An 18930-nucleotide genomic window follows, 5' to 3' on the forward strand; every position below is an offset into this window, starting at 1 on the left:
GAAAACTGTGCAAATACAACTGTAATATTATTTATTTATTTATTTATTGTTCTTTAAAAAAAAAACAACAGTGTTGCTGTTCTGACAATTTTAATGATTTGATTATCACTTTAATTGGTGTGGTGTAATGTGATTGGTCCCTGTCTCTTTTGGTCATTGGATATTACGTTTGGAAGCAGATATTTAAAATACAAAAACGACTCATTTGATTTTCATTTTGATATCAAAACATCAACATTGAAATACAGCTTGATTTTCTAGTTTTTTGTCTGTAAAACGAGTTGGTAAAAGTGTAAAAACAGTATGTATTTCAATTTCTAACTCTAAAACGAGATTGCAGGAAGTTGTCACCAAGCGCATTTCTCCTACTGACCAGGAGATGGCGACAACGTGTCGCCTAAAGTCGAGGTAGTGTCGTGGAATGTTAGCTAGGTTGGCGAACTTTATGGCGTGCGATTTACTTTCAATTTTGTGGCGTGCAATTGAAGCAAGCAACTATTTCCACGGAAAGCCAAGCAGTCATCATCAGGTCACCTGGTGGCAGTAATGTGTAAAGCGCTGTTCAACAAGCAGAAGAAGGTTGGCTTGGACTGGCGGACGTGCGCCAGGACTGCAGGTGACTTGAAACAGGTGTGCACGTGAGGATTCATCAAGTGCAGTGCACAGGTGCGGCAAGATGGCGACCGACCTGTGGCCTTCTCTCAGCTAAGTGAGCACACGAGTAAATCTTTTGTCGTGTGTTGCAGTTTGTCACCATAACGTTTAGCTAGTTGCAGGATTTGCACGCTTGAGGGACGCAACGGCGTTTGAGGTTTGAGCACAGCACGTTACAATTCACTTGCCTTTTCTTGATTTTGCACATTGTGTTCTTTGTTTCTTTTGCCTTGATTTCAAATGCATTTTGTTTGTTTTTAATGCTGGCCACCTCTTTTATTTTCTGTGTTTTCTTGTGGGTTATGTTTCAAGGTGAAGTGGGAAGGGGAAGAGGCACCAAGATCCACCAGACGAGGGTAAGATAACAAACAAAGACACGGAAATAAAATGAGTGAGGAATGCAGAACTCTTTTTTTTTTTTTTTTAATTTGCATTGCAGAATCTGCTTGGGACGGGATACACCAAAGACAACCAGAGCAGTGTAAAGACTAGAAATGCGCAAAAGCACTGTGTTGTCGGTTATAAGAGGAGCCTGACGAATAGTGAGGCTGGAAAGCGGTAACAAAACACATGGAAATTTGGTAATTAGGGGCCACAACTACAATTCAGGGTTCAGATGGAGTTGGAAAAATGTAAGTATCAGTTCCACAAATAAAAAATCAAGCGCCACGCAAATGAGTATAATCTATCCGAGGGACGCCTGTAAATGGTGAAGTGGAGGGGGCGGAGTAGTGAACTTTGTGGTATGCCTTGGTTGAGCATAGGGAGGGAGGGTGGTTGTTGGGCTTAGACAAGCCTGATGGGAATGAGGGCAGTCATGGACAGTGTTTTTTTTTTTTTTTAGCTGTCTGTGTGGCTGAGGTCTCTTTGGCAAGGAATGTTGAAGATGATCAGCTCATTGTTTGGCTTGTCTGGATCCAGAGCAATTTTTTGGGTTGTTTGGCCATGTCAGTTTGAAAGCTGGTGTGTGCAGTGGAGGCAGGCTTTCAGGGAAGTGTCTGTCGTTTTGATCAACACAAAAAAAATTGCCTGTTTGTTTCAGGGTTGTGGAGGCACCAAACGGGATGAGCGCTGCCAAAAGCAACTTGGACTAGGGTAATGAGTGCACCGACAAGTTGAGAGATCTGCACACAACTAAGTGTTGTTCTTTTTGCAGTAGTGCATGGTGGACGATGGGTCCAAAAAAAAAAAAAGAAAAGTCAGGTAAGCAAAGTAGGCAAATGTCAAATTAAACAAGTGCTGGGCTTAGTAATATGGCCTGAATGTCATATGCTGATTTTGTGTTTTCTGCTGAACAGCAGAGCCTTCAAACTTGCCACTTTACTGTCCGGCTGAGTCACCACTGACGACTCCTCAAGCGTTTTCGTCAGCGCAGACTTGTATGCGTTCTACAGTGCTGAGGTCTTCAAACGGGCGGAAATCACCAGCGTGGAGCTGCTGCGCCCAGCTATGCCCGATTTGCCATCAGTGAGCCTGCTGTCCACGAGAACCATCATTAGATCTTCAACTATTGAGTCACATCATGTATTTTTTGTTTTTGTATGGTTCATATGTCTGTACTTTAACACCCCCCCCCACCCCTTTCTTTCTTTCCTTGTTGATAACTTGCAGAATAATAATCACCCAAGCGCACAATCAAGTGACAAATGCAGAACTGCTTGTACTGTATGTGGGTAGTTAACTCATTCGCTGCCAGACATTTTCAGAACCCCTTGACAGAAGTGGTGTCTTCATTTAAAAGCACTTCCTAAGATCAAATGTTGCCTAGCAACAGCTGCCTTCAAACCTCATCACCAGCCCTACATGCACTCAATTAGGTTTGAGTCCACAGCCCCACATCACCCACTCGGTTACGTACAGATATCTTTGACTTTTCGGGACAAGTTCTAGAAATTACAGACTCTATTGTTTTTAACTTCAAATAAAGTTATCAATTACAACAAAATTACTGTATCAAAAAAAAACCAGACCATTTATAGGTGTTTTTTTTTTTTAGACAAAAAAGGAAAACGCCCATGTATATAGTAAGGTGTGTTTGGGGGGGGGGGGGGGGGGGAATAAAACAACCCTGGTATAGTAAGGTGTTCTTGGGGGGAAAAAATGACCCTGTACAGTAAGGTGTTTTTTGGGAAAAAAAAAAAAAAACCTGTATAGTAATAGAAAAAAAATAGCATTTTTGGGGGAAAAAAACTGTGTAGTCAGGTTGTTTTGGGGGGAAAAAAAAGACCATGTGTAGTAAGGCGTTTTGGGGGGGGGGGGTTCGGGGGGCTAAACGACCATGTACAGTTATACTTTTTTTTTATTTTTTTATATAAACGACCATGTATAGTAAAGGTATAGAGAGGCGTTTTTTATTTATTTATTCTTTTTTTTTTTTTTTTTTCGAAAAAAACGGCCATGTATAGTAAGGAGTTATTTTGGGGGAAAAAAATGACCATGTATAGTAAGGAACTAACCCTAACCCTATAGTAAGGCGTTTTTTGGCGAAAAAGAACGACCATGTATAGTAATGCGTTTTTTGATGGGAAAAAACGACAATGTATATTAGTAAGGCGTTTTTGGGGTGGGAAATGACCACATATAGTAAGGCGTAAAAATGTCTTACCACATTGTCTTTTCTTTTTTCTTTTTTCCGAAAAACTCCTTCAAATACAATTCAGCCCTTTCCATTAAAGCATCTTAAAACAACTGAATGTACCATTTGTGACTGTGTGTGTGGATGTTTTGTTTTTGACTGAAGCAGACAAGAAGACACTTGCTTTATTCACAATCACCAATAAAGAAAATTAACAAACGTACACTGACTCTTTGTCGTTTTTGTCTTCAATTTCAAACCAAGTAGACATTGCAAACTCTTTCCTGATGGAGGACATCATGAAGTTAGCAATTTGTAAAGACTGGGTGGGATTATTTGTTAGATTTGAGTGTTGTCAATTTAGTCCACGAGGGACGTTAGTGGTGTAATTGACCACTTCAAGAGGGATGCCAAACATCTCTCCAATTATTTCCTTTTGTAACTGCTTGGATGACTGCAAATACACCCAAAAATTTCGAGATTTCTCCATCCAGATGGCAAAATGGAATAATACTTGGCGTGTGGTTCCGGAGACACGGGTTCAATCCTCACTTTGCGTTCCATTTACAAATGAAATGGAGAACAAAGTAAGATTCGAACCCGAGTCTCCCGAAGGCTACGTATGGTCATTAACCATTGGACCAAATCGAATGTTGTCTAACTCTTCGATAGTTCGTATTTAAGAGATTGAACACTGGGCATCACGATAAATACACCCAAAAATTTCGAGATTTCTCCATCCAGATGGCAAAATGGTATAAGACTTGGCGTGTGGTTCCGGAGACACGGGTTCAATCCTCACTTTGCGTTCCATTTACAAATGAAATGGAGAACAAAGTAAGATTCGAACCCGAGTCTCCCGAAGGCTACGTATTGTCATTAACCATTGGACCAAATCGAATGTTGTCTAACTCTTCGATAGTTCGTATTTAATAGATTGAACACAGGGCATCACGATAAATACACCCAAATATTTCGAGATTTCTCCATCCAGATGGCAAAATGGTATAAAACTTGCAGTGTGACTGCGGCGACCCGTGTTCGATCCTCACTTTGGGTTCCATTTACAAATTTAATGGAAAGCAAAGGTTAGATTCGAACCCGAGTCTACAGAAGATTAGGTATTGTCACTAACCATTGTACCAACGTGGATATAGATCCGAACATTGGTTGGTTGTATTTATACCGTAGTGTGGACATCATTTTTGTCCCATTGTCTGAACTCTTTGATGAATATGACTAACAGACCACTATCTCATAACTGAGCAATAGTAGGGTGGTAAAGAACTTGACGTTTCCTACACAGCGAAGTGGGTTCGAATCCCCATGGTGCCAAGTAGATCAAGTTGTAGTATGTTGCTCTCGTTTTTCTCATGTCATAAACTCCTTGGCAATCTGATTTCTGCATGAAGTTTTATTTTGTATTTTTTTGGGAGGGATGTGACGTCATCACCGGAAACCTATTTAAGTAGGGACAAACGGGCTAATCATTCTTTCTCAACTCTGCCAGGCTCCGGTCGTGCTCGTCCTTCTGCACCTCCGCACGCATCTCCACAAGATCATCGAAAACCTATGACAAGGTGAGTGTACTTTTCATGCATTAAAAGCCTTTTAAAACCCCTTCACTGCTTTTGCACACCTTGAACGTAAAGTAACACTTTGGACCTTCTTTTTTTTTTTTTTTAAGCACTAACATGCTGAACTAAAACGTTTGCTCTAGCGTCGGCAAATAACATCTTCTACGACCTTAAATTGCATCAAAACGCATTTTATGGGCGTACGTGCTGATTAAATTAATGAACGCAATAATTCAAGTATTTAACCGTGGTTAAGTTCATGTTTGTTCAACAATAATGCAGGCACTTTGTGGGAGTTGACTATTGAAGCATTTAATCAATTTTTTTTCCCCCCCAGCATCGATCTGGACCAAAGCGCCGTTTTGGGCTGTCCACGGATCAAAAAAAACAAATAAAATGGACCCTAAAACGGCCGACGGATTCAGAGGTAACCAGTTTTAATCAAGTGTATCTAATTGTCTCATTTTTTTGTCCACAGGTTTGCATTTTAAACAGAACGGCCAGATTGACAGCAAAATGACAGAATCCTGTGTTTTTAATATGTAAGATTTCATTATTAAACAGATGAACTCTAGTATCTGTGTTGAGTGTTTTTTTTTGTCTCACATCTATAATACAATGGCCTAAATTAATAACACTTAAAATGGCTCACTTAAAGTCAGGTTGCTAGCCACTATCTTGCAAAGCTGAACATTTAAAAGTAGCATGCTTGTTACCATGTCTTTCAGGCCACCATGCTGTTGAAGAGACGTCCAGCTCTGCTCTCCTCACTGGTAAAACACATGCTTTCATACATGAACAAATGTTTATTTCTGCAGGTGCTAACCAGGGGGACTCCTGTGATACAATCAATCAGCAGAGGAGTGTCAAATCCAGGTACAGAAAGTCAAAACCCTACCACAGTTTGGCTGTAGCCACAGGTGCTTCTACTTAACCAGTTCTGGGGAGCTCGTTACCTGCTGGTTGAGTAGAAACACCTGTGGCTAAAGCCGAACTGAGGCAGGGGTTTTGCTTTCATGCACTAGTCATGCACTCAATGACAACACTAATTGTTTGGGGGGCAGGGGAACTTGTATTGCTGCAGGAAGAAGCCCCAGCCAAGATTCTGGATGAGAATGAAGGAGGGTGAGGAGACCTGGTGACTTTCCAGCAGCATTCATTGCCAACTTTTTTCACTCTTTTTATGCAGCCATGATGGAGCTTCACTGAGAGCTGTGAATCAAGTCTGTCCTGCTCCTGTCCAGCTGGTGGCGCTGAAGAACCTGATCCATTCAGCATGCATCAACTTGCGACCTCCTCTTTAAGGTTCGGACCTGTTGCCAAAACTTGATGAATCCAAGTAGTTGACTTGGTCTCGGTGGTGCTGGTGCAGGCCATCAGGAAACATGGCATGATTAACATGCTGACGGGTTACACAAGCTACAGAAAACTCTGCATGTTTTAAGAGCACTCACCTGCTTTTTCTTTGACTTTGCATGCAGTGCCGCTTCCAGTAAGAGTGCCGCCAAGGACTCTGCCAGTGAGGCCCTCGACCGACCGGCCCGGCGAAGAGACGAATGCTACATAAACATGTGGCAGGTCCTCAAAGCTGCCTACGTTTTCAATGTTGAGACCTGCAAATAAATATTCTAAATAGCAGCTTGACTGGTCTCATTTGTTTGTCCATCCTGGAGAAGTCTCCTCACTAGTTCAGAGTTTCAGGAGCACGGCCTGCTTCAAAGTTCATCGTGCTGGACCAGCTGCCACAGTAGAAGGTTCCAGTCTACAGTAAAGTCAACCAAAATGAGTCACTAGGCTCCTTGCTGTTACAGGTAAAACACTACATTCATGCCAAGTAGCTGATGCTACAAGCTTTGACTCACGTGTATTTGTCCTAGGTCCATACGCTGGTTGGTGCGCTCCTTGCTGGCCAACTGAAGACTTCACATCATCCAACTTGAATGGTGCACAGCCTGAATCTTGCCATGATGATCTCGATGACTGCATCAACTTGGAGCTCCTGCAGAACATTCAAACCTAACTGCATTTCTGCTTAGTAATATAATTGGTGTCTACTCACATGTTCCTTGTCATGCAGATGGAGCCACTGGAGTGCTACGAGGTGAAACGTGACTCAAAGTGCGTCTGCCTGAGGATGAGCCCACTGCTGGTAAGAAGGAAAAGGAAGCATGTTCCAGTTGTCTCGACAAAGTTGAATTTTTGTTCTTGTGTCCAGTTTGGCGCACTGCTAACAGCCAGAGACCAGCGCAGAGCCGCATGCCAGCAACACTTTGAGGCAACCTGAGAAGTGGGAGACATTTACACTTAGACGGTACGCTCTTTAAATGCTTTCCATTGCACAATCCTCATGACAACTTCTTTGATCAAATGGTTTTCTTTCCCTTTCTAGGCAGCGAGGAACATGATCAGCTTCCACCATAATGCAGCTTTGATCACTTACATCTTGATTGCTGGTAGGTGACAAGCCAAAAACGTCTTTTTCTGCACCATACGTTGACTTAACTTTTAACTCACGGATGTCTTTTTGTCTTAGGTCCACACGCTTGTCCAGGTTCCTCTCGCTGGCCGACCACTTCACCAAGCAAGGTCCCGACGCTTGTCTTCGTTCTTCTGGCTGGCCGACCACTTCACCAAGCGGCAACGAGCAGACTGTCATCCAACCTGCAACTTGTTTTTTTATGCTTTGTGATTGTCTACTCTGCAAAATAAATAAAGCTTGATTTACAAACAACACTTTAACTCTCAACTCCATTCTTAAACACATCATAAAAATCTAACTTTATTAATCTCAAATTAAAAAAAAAAAAACCTAAAGATTCTGCTTTTTTTTTTTTTTTTTTTTTTTTCTAGAATTTTTTTTTTTCCAGAATTTTTTTTTTCCAGAATTTTTTTTCCCCAGAATTTTTTTTCAAAATATTTTGGGGGAAGAAATACTAGAAAGTGGGCGTGGCTCGGCTGGAATGAAGCTCCCTGATTCGCTGATGGCTCTGGAAGTGGGTGGAGCAATGGGGTTCAAATGCTGTGATTGGTTGAAAAGGGGGCGTGGCTATGCAAATGAGATACGCCGTGATTGGTGGGTTGAAAAGGGGGCGTGGTCATGTGTATTTTGGCACGTTCTGATTGGTCGGTTCAGTAAAAGTGGGCGTGGCTATGCAAATCGCTGCCTTCTGATTGGTTATGCAAATTCAAGCTGTGCCACGATTGGTGGAAGCAAAATTGGGCGGAGTTAGGGGCGGTCCTAGCAGCAAATAGGTTTTCGGAGGCACTTTTGAGTCTTCAGGTCAAAGTTGCAGTTCAGTCACTACATGGGACACAAGTCTTTCACTGTTCCCCTCCATCTCACATGACCCAAAGCTCAATGAATTCAAAGATTCCTCGAGTTTTGAGTCATGAGGAGACAAACAGGAGTAGTGATGTTACACTTGTGTCCACAGTAGCAGTGACTGATGTGCAACTCTCACCTCAAGACTTCAAGCAGCCTTTGAAGAGTTTTCCACTGCAGTGACCAGCATGCATGAAAGGCTTCAAATGAGTTGAGGGCACACTGACCAAGAAAACGCAAAGATTCAAATTGAACAATTTATTGTACAGTAAAGCTAACCAGACAATTTAAAAGCATTTTACAGTCAATGTTTGTGCGGGCTAACTCAAGTTGCACACACAAACATTGACGACAAGCAGCTTAAGTGTTGCGTGCTTGACGAGCTCATGTGTGATGTCACTTACTTCAAATGACAGATGCACACTTAGTAGATGTGGCGCCAAGAGGGATGTGAGCACATCCGATCTCTCTCACTGGGACAAAAACTAAGTGCCAGCTACTGCACAACATCATCATCACACACTTCTGGACATGTTTTGAACCAAGTTACTAAAAAATATACTTTAAAAAAAACATTTTTTTCAACTGACTTAGCCCACATCATTATCATTTAAAAACATGTCCAGAAGTGTCTGACGATGTTCATGTTGTCTATGTTTGAGGCAGAAGCTTAAGTTGAGTGAGAGAGAGGTCGGTGCGCTCACGTCCACAATGTGACATCACACATCAGCCCCTCAAGCACACGACACTGCTCAATACTCACACGGGTCCAAATGCAGGCCGCCCTTCTCTTCCCTTCTCCCTTCCGCATGTCCCACAAGTCTGTCGGCTGCACCTTTTGAGCCCCAAGCCTCCTCCATCCGGTCAGCCTGAAAACAAACGCAAAAGCAGTGAGCAACACTCTTCTGCACAGAAAAAAAGATTTAAAAAAATAATAATTTTAAGATTAACTATAAACTGAAAACTCAGTTTATATGCTGAAATATTGAGAAGTTCAACATTGTTCAACTGGACACAAACAGTAAAACTAGTACAACCGGCAACAAACTGCTCCTCTGATATCATTCCTTTACTTCCCCTTGTGAAGATATCACTTTACTCTTACAACACTACATTATCTTGGAAGTCTATGACTTTCTATTTTGTCAAAACTAAACAACTTTTTAAATTGACAAATTAAGATTACAACTTCAAATCTCATAGATATACATATCTATATAAAAAAAATAAAATAAATAAAAAAAATATATATAGAGAGAGAGAGAATATATATAAAATATATATATAAAAATATAAATTATGTAGATATATATATATATAATATATATAAATATATAATATATATAAATATATAATATATATATATATAATATATATAAATATATAATATATAATATATATATATAATATATATAAATATATAATATATATAAATATATAATATATATATATAATATATATATATATATATATATATATATATATATATTTAATGTATATTTATGTAATGGCTTTTCTATTTAACGACTTTTTATTTAATGACAATGCCAAAGAAAGAGCCTCAAAAGCCCAGCACAAAGAGACTACCATACATTTGGTCACCAACATATTCAAGACACCTCTCAGTGAAGATGCACTTCTACACCACATACTCGAAGGTTTGGCACAATATATACAGGTGAAACAAATTTGAAGTTCAGCTGTCAGCTCTCCTTTCACTGCTTTTTGCTGATGTCTTAAGTTTCTTTTAAAAAATAATTGACCTGATTTGTCAGCCATTGCTTGTTACCAGTGCAAAAGTTACTGTTGAGCCCTTCAATTGTAAGTAAAATGTTGCACGGAATAGTGAGAAAAAAAGTTGTTCAATAAATGAGTAAAAGGCAAGTTATTGTTTTTTTTTTACTGTGAGCGTGAATGGGAGGGGAGTGAAAATACACTCCCGCGTCACCCTCTAATGCAAGATGTACTTTCAGTTAGTTTTCATTTTTGTAAAACTATTTAGCTAACTATAAAAACAATAGGTAACTTGCTACTCGATTTTTATTATTTTTACTCATTTTATTTTTATTTTGCAAAAGTTGCCAAATTGGCAACACTGAGTAACCTTAGCTATAGTCATAAGTTGTCAAGGTAACTAAAAGGCACCTGAGATTGCTTTTGAATTGAAGAAAATTCATGTTTTCCTTTAATACAGAGAAATCACATTTATTGATTTTTAAACATTAAACTATTGTAAATTGGTGCAAATATTTACATAATAAAATATACTGTATATTTTGAGGTACTTCAAGATTTTCTCAAAAAGGTCTAATAGACACAATTTACTGAGAGCATATTTAGAAAATAATATTCCGTCTCGTTAGACTGTGCTGTTGTACCGAATGTTTTGACCCTCTGTAGTCACCAGAGGCATAATGCTACATAGAAGAAAATGGAAGCAAAAAGCAGCATGCAGTACCTTTGAAAAATATGTTGACCGTGACATGTGCAGGTAGACAACCAGCAGGAGGTTGTGAAGCCATCACTCTTCCATTGTGGACATCAGCTTTGGTGTGGAAAACATACAAAACAACATGCAAGTCAAAGGCTTTCCTTAATTGACAGCTAAGTGCTACTGGTGGGCGTGCTAGCTACCTGGCCACCTTTGTTGATATTGTTTTACAATAGCTAGCGAGCTTCCATTGACGTAGAGAGTAACAATAAACACACTAGAAAGCCTAAGTGACGTAATTATCCTCCTAAATTGTGTACATATATACAATTACATTAAAACGGCAAATAGACTGTTTAAAATGTTTAAATTACTCACTGAAAACATAACTTGTCGTCACCGGGACATTTTTTCATTGAACCGGATGTATAGCCTTCTTCTTCTTCTACTAATTCTTCTTCAAAGTTTTGGCGGATTACATCTCCTTGGTACGTATCGCCGCCTACTGTACAAGAGATCCCAACTACATTTGGCAAGCAGATGGTATCCTCTGATGTTATCTACCGTAGGTAGGTCAAAGACAAAGTAATGTGTGTGGTAACTGACAAGCTCAATTCAAATGGAAACAAAACCGCATGTTTGACATTCAATTTCCTTAATCGCAACGTCCCTTCAAACAAGAACACCGCATCGTGTGTACAACATTAACCCTGTTATGAATAATAATAATTTCCGGTCACGCCCATTCAGCGTGTCACAGGTGCCAGCAGGCAGGCGTGTTGTTCGTTCGAACAAGCTCGGTTGATGACAGACGCACTCAACATTTGCAACAAGGATACACGATAAACTGTACTGTGGTCATGCTGAATGTGAGTTGAGTTATTCTCGCGACGCAAGAAGTCAATACAGTTAGCGAATATGTACATTTCCCGTAACGGAGCCAAACGGCTTCGAGAAAGTGCTAACTTCGGCACATACATTAGCGTCACGTAAATAGTGGACAAACATTGTAGGGCAATTAATAATCGACATTCAATAATAATAATAAAAATAATAATCGACCCCAAAACCCTGATCAAGTCTAATGTTGCAGCTATCTGAAGCTATGAATATAAAATTCAAGGTACGTCAATCCACAACTATTACTGTCGAGCAAAAAACAACAAATCTGCATGACACAGAACTGTATGTCATGCTGTCATTTACGTTTTCTCTTGGATTTTGACTGGTATTTGAGGTAGTGGTGACATGCGGTCGAGCGTTCTGGAGTCATCAATGTCAAAAATTGGATCAGGAAGAAAATGACTTTCACACACTTAAAATTTTCTCACCCAAACAAATCACTCAGAAGCCTATTTGCCTGACAAAAAGACTGGCATAAGTAGTTTGTTGGGGTTTTTTTTGTATTCACTTTTAGGAAGAAAAGGGTTAAAGGAGGTTTTTTTTCACGAAGTTGTTATTTTCATTTTAAAGACTAGACAATGGATACTATATTTTTTAATGTTTTGACTTTGGGGGCCTTGATTGAGAACTCTATTTAGCAAGTGTTTTTTTTTTTCATACCGCCTCAATATGCTGAGACATAAAATCATGACAATAGTCAATATTATAGGATTTGCTGACTCAAGGTGCATTGCCAATTGATTTCATTACTGCCGAGAAACCATCTTAGATCATCAAAGTCCATCAATCACCAGCCATCCACGGCCATTTGCGGTTTGTTTTTAACTTTAATGAACGGTTCCAGATAACACATAAATACTTTGGGGCGGTGAAATTATTGGGGCCCTCAGAAAATCTTCCCATTTTCTCCCCAATAGTTATTATTATTTACCGGTAATTTAATGTCACCATGTTTCTCTGTGCGTTGCAGCGACAGACCTGTCAGAACAGGAGAGACGGCAGACACCCTCCCAACCCCCAGCGAAACGAGACCACCTCCAGTGTGTCAACCTTCCAGCAGAGTTGCCCTTATCATTAAAGCATCTTGAAACAACTGAACTCAACATTTGTGATTGTGCGTAGTATCGATGTTTTGTTTCTGACTGAAGTAGACAAGAAGACACTTGTGTGTTTTATTCAAGCACGATCACTAAAAAGCAAAATAACAAACTACAGTGACTCTTTGTCATTGAATTTGCAAACCCTCCTGATCGTGAAGTTAGCGGTGGTGAACACTGGTGGGTTTGAGTGTCGTCACATAGTCCAGGGCTTCAGCAGTGTAAGTCACCACTTCACGAGGGATGCCAACCATCACCCCAGTTGTATTTCCTTTTTTTACAGCGGCTCGGGTAATGGATGGAACAGCTTGGATGACTCCAGGGAAATACGCGCTTTAACCGTGGACCGTAATCCAATACATATACTGAATTAAAAAATCGAAAAATCTCCGCCAAGATGGTCGAATGGAAAAAGACTTTACGTGGGGTTCCGGAGACTCTAGTTCGATCCTCATCTTGTGTTACATTTACAACCTAAACGAAGCACAAAGCAAGAATCGAACCCGAGTTCCAAGAACACCATGCAAGGTCATAAACCACTCGACCAAGTTAGCTCTACTATTACTGATCGGTTGGTTATACTTATACTTTAGCATTATAGGCATTCAACCGTTTTACAATATATGCTTGATACTACAAACAAATGCCCCGGTAAACACCAAGCAGTAGTCGTGTGGTATAAGTGATCGCTTACCAAGGAGACAGATCGGGTTCGAAGCCAGCTGGTGTCAACCATGCTTTATTATTTCGGTCCCGCTGCTTCAATGCAACAGAGCTTCTTTACCATTATATTCTGTGCAAATTTGTTTTTTTTTTGTTTTTTTGGGAGGGGGGGGGGTGACGTCATCACCGGAAACCTATTTAAGTCGAGAGGAACGGAACTACCGTTCTCACCTCTGACAGCCTCCAGTCGTTCCCGTCCATTTGCAGCTCCGCACGCATCTCCACAAGATCATCGCAAACTTTGGCAAGGCGAGTGTTTACTCTTTAACAGCTTCTTTAAAACTAATCTGCTTTTGCTATTTGCTTTGAACGTAAAGTAACACTTTGGACGTGCTCATTGCTAACCCGCTAAGCTAAAACGTTTGCTCTAGAGTTGGCAATTCATGTCTTCTACTATTATGCTAACATAAATTGCACCAAAACGCATTTTGGGGCGTCGCAATTTAAGTATTTAATGTTTGTTTGTGAGACTGTGACTGTCGAAGCGTTTGCTCGAACGTTTTCCAGCATCTGGAAAAGGTGTCGTTTTGCTGAAGGTAAGTAGACAAAACGTGTACCGAAATTAGCAATTAAACAATCAATATTTTCATGCATGGTAATTGTCTAATTTCTGTCCACAGGCTTTGCATCTTCAACAGAATGGAATAATTCCTGTTTTATATATACAACATTAAACAGACTAAACCAAGTAGCTGTGTGTTTTCTCTTTATTTCTGTCTACTGGCTCACACTTTATGGCCCAAACGACTCTTAAAATGGCTGACTTGCTGTGTCTTTTTGGGGCATGACTTTTGCAGGTCTACAACATGTCTACCAAAAGTCAGGCTGCTTGGCCACTAGCTTGTAAAGCTGACTATTTAAAATTAGCATGCTTTTGTTAATGTTTCAGGCCACCACACTGTTGAAGAGGCGTCCAGCTCTGCTCTTCTCACTGGTAAAACACTCTTTCATACATGTATAAATGTTTAACTAATTATTTCAGCAGGCGCTGACCAGGGGGGCCTCCTGTGAAATCACCAATCAGCAGCGGTGTGTCAAATCCAGGTCCAAAAAGTAGAAACCCTGCCACAGTTTGACTTAAGCCACAGGTGCTTCTAATCAACCAGCTCCGGGGGAGCTCGTTACCTGCTGTTTGGCTAGAAACACCTGTGCCTAAAGCCTATCTGTGGCAGTGTTTTTACTTCCTGGACCTTGATGTGACACACCTGAGTCAGGTGTGAACACACACTCAATGGCAACACTGTAATTTAAAGAACCTAGTATCACTCCAGGAAGAAGCACCAGCCAAGATTCTGGATGGGATTGAAGGAGGGTGAGGAGACCTGGTGTGACTTTCCATCGCTGTCCACTGCAGACTGTTTTTTCCCTTCATTCCCCATTCTGCAGTCATAACGGTTTAACTGAGATCTGTCCAACAAGGCTGTATGAAGTGAGCATTTGTTTTTCTTATGCAGTTTTGCCGAAGCTGTATTGAGACACTGCAGTCAGGAAACTCAACAGTGGTCTTCAATCCTGTTCCTCGAGGGCATGTTTCCTGGATGTTTTGAATCAGGTGTGTTGCAGCAGGAAGAGATGGGAAGAACAGCATTGAAGACTCCTGCTCCACAATTTACTTTATCTTTTATGCATTTTTTGTCCTGCTCTTGTGTACCAGGTGGCACTAAAGAACCTGAGCCATGCTGCATGGATCAACATGTCAACTTCGTCAAGGTTCAAACCTGTTGCCAAAGACAAACTTTGAGTCAAAGTACTTGGCGCAGGCCATCAAGAAACATGGTGTCATGATCAACTTCCTGTCCAACATGGTGACAGGTCACACAAGCTCCAACATACTCTGCATGTTTTAAGAGCACTCACCTGCCTTTTCTTTGACTTTGCATGCAGTGCCGCTTCCAGTGAGAGTGCCGTCAGGAACTCTGCCAGCAAGACCCTCCACCTGCTGGGCAAAGCGACAAATTCTTCTTAAACATGTGGAAGGTCCTCACAGCTGCCTACATTTTCCAATATTGAGACCTGCAAATAAACATACTAAATGGCAGCTTGACTGATTCCTTATTTTTGTTGTTTGCAGGTTTGTCCATCTACACCAGTCCAGAATTTCAGAGCTCAACCAGCTGATCATAAAGTCAACTAAAAATGAGTCGCCATGTTCCTTGTCATTAGAGGTGAATCACTACATTCTCATGGCATGTTGCTGATGCCACAAGCTTTGGAGTTAACTTTTGACTCAAGTGACGACTTCACCATGCAGCAACGAGGAGACAGTTTTCATGTCGTCCAACTAGTCAACATCCCACCCACCCCAACTTGAATGGTGCACAGCGTGAAGCCTGCCATGATGATCTTAATGACTGCATCAATGAGCTCCTGCAGAAGCGTACAGTCAAAGGTAACTGAGTTTCTCGTTAGTAATAAAATTGTCTACTCACATGTTCCTCGTCATGCAGATGGAGCCGCTGGAGTGCTATGAGGTGAAATGTGACTCAAAGTGCGTCTGCCTGAGGATGAGCCCACTGCTGGTAAGAAGGAAAAGGAAGCATGTTCCAGTTGTCTCGACAAAGTTGAATTTTCGTTGTGTCCAGTTTGGCGCACTGCTAACAGCCCGAGACCAGCAACACTTGCTTTTCTTGCTGCTGCTTCCTCATCCACAAGGTGCTGAAGCCAAACTTTGAGGCAACCTGAAAAGTGGGAGACATTTACACTTAGACGGTACGCTCTTTAAATGCTTTCCATTGCACAATCCTCCTAACTTTGATCAAATATTTTTCTTCCCCTTTCTAGGCAGCGAGGAACATGATCAGCTTCCATCACAATACAGCTGTGAACATTTACATTATCGCTGGTAGGTTTCAAGCCCAAACCATCTTTTTCTGCACCATACGTTGACTTAACTTTTAACTCACGGATGTCTTTTTGTCTTAGGTCCACACGCTTGTCCAGGTTCCTCTCGCTGGCCGACCACTTCACCGAGCAAGGTCCGACGCTTGTCTTCGTTCTTCTGGCTGGCCGACCACTTCACCAAGCGGCAACGAGCAGACTGTCATCCAACTTGCAACTTGTTTTTTATGCTTTGTGATTGTCTACTCTGCAAAATAAATAAAGCTTGATTTACAAACAACACTTTAACTCTCAACTCCATTCTGAAACACATCATAAAAATCTATCTTTATGAATCTTAAATTAAAAAAACCAAAACCTAAAAAAAATTCTGCATTTTTTTTTTTTTTTCCAGAGTTTTTTTTCCGTAAATTTTTTTTCAAAAGATTTTGGGGGAAGAAATACTAGAAAGTGGGCGTGGCTAGGCTGGAATGAAGCTCCCTGATTCGCTGATGGCTCTGGAAGTGGGTGGAGCAATGGGGATCAAATGCTGTGATTGGCTGAAAAGGAGGCGTGGCTATGCAAATGAGAGACGCCACGATTGGTGGGTTGGAAAAGGGGCGTGGTCATGCGTATTTTGAAGTGTTCTGATTGGTCGGTTTTGTTAAAAGTGGGCGTGGCTATGCAAATCGCTGCATTCTGATTGGTTATGCAAATTCAAGCTGTGCCACGATTGGTGGAAGCAAAATTGGGCGGAGTTAGGGGGCGGTCCTAGCAGCAAATAGGTTTTCGGAGGCACTTTTGAGTTTTCAGGTCAAAGTTGCAGTTCAGTCACTACATGGGACACAAGTCTTTTACTGTTCCCCTCCATCTCACATGACTCAAAGCTCGATGAATTTAAAGATTCCTCGAGTTTTGAGTCATGAGGAGACATACAGGAGTAGTGATGTTACACTTGTGTCCACAGTAGCAGTGACTGATGTGCAACTCTCACCTCAAGACTTCAAGCAGCCTTTGACGAGTTTTCCACTGCAGTGACCAGCATGCATGAAAGGCTTCAAATGAGTTGAGGGCACACTGACCAAGAAAACGCAAAGATTCAAATTGAACAATTTATTGTACAGTAAAGCTAACCAGACAATTTAAAAGCATTTTACAGTCAATGTTTGTGTGGGTTATCTTAGTTGGAAGTATATGACTTTCTATTTCGCTTAAAAAAAAAAAGAAAAAAAATGTTTGTTGAAAAGTTGTCAAAATACACTCCCGTGTCACCCTCTAATGTAAGATGTACTTTCGGTTAGTTTTCATTGTTGTAAAAGTATTTAGTTAACTACAAGAAAAATAGGTAACTTGCGACTCGATTTTTATTATTTTGATTCATTTCATTTTTATTTTATTTATTTTTTATTATGCAAAAAAGTTGGCAACACTGAGTAACCCTAGCTGTAGTCACAAAGCCCCAAATTGTCAAGGTAACTAAAAACCTTTAAGGCACCTTGAGAATGCTGTTGAATTGAAGAAAATTCATGTTTCCTATAATATGGAAAAATCACATTAATTTTTAAACATTAAAATATTGTAAATTAGTGTAAACATTTATATAAAAATATACAGTATATTTTGAGGTGCTTAAATATTTTCTCAAATAGGTCTAATAGAAGATGATTTACTAAAAGCATATTTTCATTAGACGGTGCTGTTGTACCTAATGTTTTGACCCTCTATCGTCACCAGAGGCATAATGCTACACAGTAGAAAATGGAAGGAAAAAGCAGCATAGAGTACCTTTGAAGAGTATGTTGACGGTGACATGTGCAGGTAGACAACCAGCAGCAGATTATGAAGCCATCACTCTTCCAGACATCATCTTTAGTGTGGAATACATACAAAACAGCATCCAAGTCAAAAGCTTTCCTTGATTGACTTTTGATTGACAGCTGAGTGCTACTTGTGGGCGTGCTAGCTACCCGGCCACTTTTGTTGATATTTTTTTTATGATAGCTAGCGAGCTTCCAGTGACGTTGCGAGTAACAATAAACAAACCAGAGGGCCTAAGTGACGTAATTATGCTGCTAAAATTGTGTACATATGTACATTTACATTAAAACGGCAAACAGACTGTTTAAAATGTTTAAATTACTCACTGAAAACACCGCTCGTAGTCACCGGAAGAACTTCTCATTGAACCGGATGTATAGCCTTCTTCTGCTTCTACTAATTCTTCTTCAACGTTTTTGGCGGATTACATCTCCTTGGTGCGTATCGCCACCTACTGTACAAGAGATCGCAAAGGCATTTGGCAAGCAGATGCTATCCTCTGATGTTATCTATGTAGGTAGAGCGCATGTTTGATAAATTGCCTTAATTGTAACGTCTCTTCAAACAACATCGCATCATGTATACAACAGTAACCCTGTTATGAATAATCACAATTTCCTTCGCCTTTTGGTCTTGGAAGATTAAACAAAAAAATAATAATACATAGCTGTAGCCTATATACCTTCATGTATCCATAGTTTGTTCTAAAGTGCCCAATGTTTTGTGAAAATTAGAATCACTTTGAGCCTTGCATTTGCCATTCTCACTGCAGTGAGAGATAAGTGCTTGTGTTTGATTATTTAATTTCAATTTAAAAAATCAAAACTTATCTCAAACTTTTTGGTCATTTTTATTTTTGTTTTGTTTTTCCAATACACTATATCTGTTTTAAGGTTTAACCTTGACACATCAGATGCTGTTCCTGATCCGTCCACTCTAAATATCTTCTTTTTTTTATTGGACAGCCGCAGTATGGGTGTTATCAACTAATCAATTAATAATAATTAATAATA

The 18930-nt window shown here is 40.3% G+C and overlaps 5 long non-coding RNA genes across 36 annotated transcripts; 4 read left to right on the forward strand and 1 right to left on the reverse strand.

The window, feature by feature from the left end:
- Positions 1-389: 389 nt before the first annotated feature.
- On the forward strand, positions 390-2599 carry LOC147127495 (uncharacterized). 4 transcript variants are annotated; one of them, XR_015084366.1, is made up of 6 exons: positions 390-811; positions 967-1010; positions 1094-1286; positions 1697-1749; positions 1811-1857; positions 1956-2599. It is a non-coding gene; the product is annotated as an uncharacterized LOC147127495 (long non-coding RNA). The 4 variants fall into 4 exon arrangements; XR_015084364.1 differs by having other exon boundaries at positions 391-811; positions 1953-2599; XR_015084367.1 differs by lacking the exon at positions 1094-1286.
- Positions 2600-4697: 2098 nt separating this feature from the next.
- Positions 4698-6444, forward strand: LOC147127496 (uncharacterized). Of its 2 annotated transcripts, XR_015084441.1 has the most exons (6): positions 4698-4809; positions 5144-5233; positions 5535-5682; positions 5871-5931; positions 5996-6111; positions 6288-6444. It is a non-coding gene; the product is annotated as an uncharacterized LOC147127496 (long non-coding RNA). The 2 variants fall into 2 exon arrangements; XR_015084440.1 differs by lacking the exon at positions 5871-5931 and having other exon boundaries at positions 5535-5579.
- Positions 5222-18298, reverse strand: LOC147127497 (uncharacterized). 20 transcript variants are annotated; one of them, XR_015084454.1, is made up of 14 exons: positions 18244-18298; positions 17885-17966; positions 16186-16367; positions 15905-15960; positions 15712-15795; positions 15140-15218; positions 10763-15000; positions 10587-10673; positions 8892-8997; positions 7321-7504; positions 6669-7086; positions 6492-6568; positions 6261-6419; positions 5222-6169 (listed from the first exon to the last, which is right to left on the reverse strand). It is a non-coding gene; the product is annotated as an uncharacterized LOC147127497 (long non-coding RNA). The 20 variants fall into 20 exon arrangements; XR_015084449.1 differs by having other exon boundaries at positions 15140-15221; XR_015084453.1 differs by having other exon boundaries at positions 15712-15798.
- LOC147127498 (uncharacterized) lies at positions 6688-7539 on the forward strand. Its single transcript, XR_015084462.1, has 4 exons — positions 6688-6955; positions 7022-7117; positions 7196-7259; positions 7340-7539. It is a non-coding gene; the product is annotated as an uncharacterized LOC147127498 (long non-coding RNA).
- Positions 13399-16390, forward strand: LOC147127499 (uncharacterized). 9 transcript variants are annotated; one of them, XR_015084431.1, is made up of 11 exons: positions 13399-14216; positions 14554-14594; positions 14737-14834; positions 14937-14992; positions 15167-15259; positions 15354-15447; positions 15534-15671; positions 15730-15801; positions 15865-15991; positions 16064-16124; positions 16205-16390. It is a non-coding gene; the product is annotated as an uncharacterized LOC147127499 (long non-coding RNA). The 9 variants fall into 9 exon arrangements; XR_015084438.1 differs by having other exon boundaries at positions 13425-13531; positions 14172-14216; positions 14937-15259; XR_015084436.1 differs by having other exon boundaries at positions 13425-13531; positions 14172-14216; positions 14554-14834; positions 14937-15259.
- Positions 18299-18930: the final 632 nt, after the last annotated feature.

The sequence above is a fragment of the Filicampus tigris genome, chromosome 21 (genome assembly GCF_054856515.1).
Source record: "Filicampus tigris isolate MCC_2025a chromosome 21, RoL_Ftig_1.0, whole genome shotgun sequence".
Lineage (NCBI taxonomy): Eukaryota > Metazoa > Chordata > Actinopteri > Syngnathiformes > Syngnathidae > Filicampus > Filicampus tigris.